Genomic DNA, 4,454 nt, shown 5'->3' with positions numbered 1-4,454 from the left:
CTAGGTGTATGGTGTCAAGTTAGCACTACATACCATTTTTTCTTAAAAAACGAGAGCTACAAATTTTTTCCTTCCACAACAAATTTTAAAGTTAAAAGCTACAATTAATGGCATAGTAACATATCGGATATCTCAATTCTATCGACTAGGTGTATGGGGTCAAGTTAGCACTACATACCATATATTTTAGAAAATGAGAGCTACAAATTTTGTCTTTCCACAACAAATTTACAACAAAAACACTACAATTAATGCCGTAGTTAACTTTTCCAATTTCAAAAAGTGTAGTGCTAACTTGACACACGTGATGTAGCAAGTTGTCGGGGCTATACCTAACCCCAAGATGTTACTTCTGACAGTTTTGTAATTGGCTTAGGCTTATTTACATTACATCGAAACAGTATAGTTTCATGATCCGATATTCTTTGTTGTTACAACTTTTTACATAATACTATTAGTATACAACAAGCCAATGAGTGTTTCGGATGCTCGGTAGCCCGCGTATTAAAACTGATATGTGGTTTCATAGCTAGGTGAGCGAAGATCTCATTGAGTTTCCTACTATAGCTTGCTATTACGTTAAGGTTTATATTGAAATCCCCAATTATAATAGTTTCTACCATATTATCACATGTTTCAGAAAGAATGGCCTCCATATAGGTCAGGAAATCGGCATCACTTGTACTAGGTGAGTGATAAGCCACACCGATTCGACACCTCTTTATATATAGGTATAGAGCTAGAAATGTGCAATGAGGTAAAATATCTGGGGGTCATTCTTGACTCCAAAGTTTTATGGAAGAAGTACGTTGAGTACGCTGTCACAAAGGCCACATGGGCTCTAATGGTGCGCAGAAGACTGGCCGGCAAATCATGGGGATGCAGCCCCTATATCCTAAGGTGGATGTACACCATGATAGTCAGGCCGATACCTACATATGGAGCGGTGGCATGGTCCGAGAGGACCACTCTTAACGCAGTGACTCTAGACTCTAGCGGCTGGCTTGCACATGTATAACGGGTGCCATGCGCACCTGCCCCACCGTTGCCCTGGAGGTCACTTTGGACCTGTCGCCACGGCACATAGTTATAGAACAGATCGCCAAAAAAGCCATCCTTAACTTCATGAAGGAGGCTACTGGCAGAGGGAAAGTGATCTCGAGCCGATTGGGAGATGAAATTAGATCCAAGATCCCTATCTCCCAGCTCAACAGTGATGACATGAGTACATCGACAATCTTTGAGAAGAAATTGAGGATCGAACTACGCAACAAAGCGACCTGCAATGAGAAAATCTTAGAAAACACCTTCAGGGCTCACACCCAAAGGTGGTTCACTGATGGTTCAAAAACCGATGAAAGGATAGGTGCAGGAATATTTGGCCCTAGAGCTAAGTTCTCCATCCCCCTGGGAAACTGTCCCAGTATATTTCAAACGGAGGTTTACGCCATAAGTGTTTATGCGGAAATAATTATGCAGAGACAAGCAAGAGTGCAGCATATAGTTATCTGCAGCGATAGTCAGGCTGCATTAAAAGCCATATCCTCGTGTGAGATTAAATCACGAGTGGTTTGGGAATGTGTAGCGAGATTAAACACCCTGGTGGAAAACAACACACTACAAATGGTGTAGGTCCCGGGCCACAAAGGGATACAGGGAAACGAGGAGCTGACAGACTAGCAAGAGAGGCCGGAGCCACTCGACCTATATTCCCTGAACCCTTCCTTGCATTGGAGCTTTATAAAATCAAGGAGGAGTTAAGAGCTGAAGAGCGAAGGCTAAGACGAGCACATTGTGAGAACACGCCTGGGCTAAGGCAGGCGAAAGAACTTCTTGGAGGATATAATCCCAAAAGATCTAGGCAACTAATAACCCTTAAAAATACTTACCTGAGATTCTTAACAGGAATGCTAACGGGGCACTTCTGACTGCGGGCCCATATGCATAACCTGGGGATCAATGCAAACGATTTGTGTCGGTACTGCGGCATGTCACCAGAAACCCCGCGGCATCTCCTATTTGAATGCGATGCGGTTGCGAAAAGGCTAACACACCTGGGAAGGATGTGGCCAGAGGTTACGCATACACACTCTCTACCTCCCTCGAAACTGCTCGGATGCATCAGAGCATTGGGACTGGACGATGTGTTATGATCAGCTCCGAGACAATAGACCTAAGGTCGCAGTGCACAACCTCTAACAATCTATCCAATCCGACCACGCCTCGTCGGAACCGGAGCGATGCGCGGGCTATTAAAGCCAACAGTTTACACAGCATCCTGCGGCAGACAAAGCCAAGCGTCCAGTGAACAGAAGGCTGCACTAACTACAAACTCTCAGTCACCGTACAGTTTCCTAAGTAAAAACACTATCAGTTGATGGCCAAAAAATGCCTACAGCTGATATCACCTGTGTTTTGGCATTTTGCTTTTACAATTTCTTTCATTTCATTTACAATTTCTTACATTTCTATTACAACCCTGTAGGGAAAATCTCTAGTTCTGCACTGGTGCGCTTCTAGTACATTTAACCCAGTACTGGTTCGCGTTAAATCTCTTTTGCATACAAGCAACTGGCGAATTTAACATGGCGATGTCCTAGGAAGTGTCAATTGCCCCCCGCTGCATCCCTTTTTCGATAGTTCCAAACTAGTCCTAAATTCTTTAGTTCCGAACCAGTTCTAAAATCGACAGACTAAAGAAAAAAGTATCATGATTTTCAATCTTTTGGTTCTCTGTGCGATTGTAAGTTATTTTGGAAGAAATGTGTTTTCAATTTGAAATTAAATTTGTTTCAGTGATTGTAAGAAATGTACGTTTACATACCTCTAGCTGTAGCTGAGTTTGTATAGGTGCTCGCTGTTATTTCTTAGAATCCAGACAGTCCCAAGATGTTGAAATGTTAACATAAATTTTAGTTTTGTATTACCAGGCTATGAAAAAGCATCTGCGAAGCGCAGAATAGAAGCGTATTTGAACGAAAAAGCCGCCGAACACATATCTATGTAAAGTAAACAAGCCCCACGCTGCATCCCTTATTCTATAGTTCCGAATTAGTTCTAAATTCGACAAATAATATCTAGTTCGTTCTGCATCCCTTTTTCTATAGTTCCGAACCATTTCTAAATTCGTCACTTTAGATATAGATTTCTTGTGAAAAAAAAACTGAAAAAATTAGTTTTTTAAAAGTACCACTTTTCGCCGATTTTGGACTGGTGGGGATCTAGATCCTATCGGACTAGTTCCTTTTTGGCGATAAAGACCTAGTAAGGAACTATAAATTTTATTCACTAGTCCGCGGTTTCCCTGCAGGGAATTTATTTAAAATACACTAACACACTGAACCCAAACACCAATACACTAACCAAAAACACACATACAGCCTGCCAAGCACACACCTATGTACATCCTGCCAAGAAAAACGGTAAGAAGAGTTACTTTACGTAAGAGCGTGTCAGACGTGGCAATATATTTCGATGCAATAAATTTCGGAAAGGCTGTCAAATTGAGAAATCAGTTGCATGAGCAGTCACACCTTGTATGGAAACTGTCTTTCGAAAGAGGTTTTTATTTCCGAAAGGCAAATTGCAGGAAAAATTTCTGAAATCGCTTTTTGGCTGTTCACACAGCGAATGAGTTTCTGGCAATCTTTCTCGATACTAAAATGCAACCATGGGCGGTGGGGTTGTCGTTTGTTTGCTATTTCTCTTGTAAAAGCGAGAACGAAAACGCGAAAAACCACAAAATATAGGTTATAATTAACATATTTGCCGTGTGAAAAATAATTTAACGATTAAGGGCCGGTTACTCAATGTCTGGTTAACACTAATCTCCGTTTAAACATCATTATCGACGTGTTCGGCTCCATGCATATAACATGGAGTCGGTAACGTCGATAACGATGTTTTACCGGAGATTAGTGTTAACCAGACATTGAGTAACCGGCCCTAAGTGTATTAAGCAAAATAATATATTGCAAGCATTTTTGATATATAATTCAACAATATTTTTTATCATTTTACACAAATTTTTGCTCTTGCAGTTGCAGTCACACCTTGCTACTTTTATTTGTGAAACTGATTTCCGAAATGACAGAAAGATCTTTCTGGCTGTTCACACATCGAAATAAAATTTCTCTTTCTCAATTTGACAGCGAATTGCGTGGGAAAGACGGAAATATTGCCACGTCTGACAGGCTCTTTATGGAACTGTACGATGCACCCAGTGCGCCTCTTGTTTTCACCAGCGGCGAAGTGAGGCGAAAGCCTAAAAATTTGCCGTCCTGCAGGATTAGATTATTTAACCAAGGTCCTCAACATGTTTATTGCCATCCTCACCTGTTCGGGGTTGTTGTAGCCTCTACAACAACATTTCCAACTAGATTATAAGGTTATGATCAGGACTAAGGTCCTTATCGATTCTAATTTAAATTTTTTTAATCAGAGAACTGTACGCA

This window comes from Rhagoletis pomonella, unplaced genomic scaffold (genome assembly GCF_013731165.1).
Source record: "Rhagoletis pomonella isolate Grant_MI unplaced genomic scaffold, Rhpom_1.0 Rhpom_scaffold_00009, whole genome shotgun sequence".
NCBI classification, from domain to species: Eukaryota; Metazoa; Arthropoda; class Insecta; order Diptera; family Tephritidae; genus Rhagoletis; species Rhagoletis pomonella.
The sequence above is the reverse complement of the archived record's forward strand: the minus strand, read 5'-3'. Positions refer to the sequence as shown.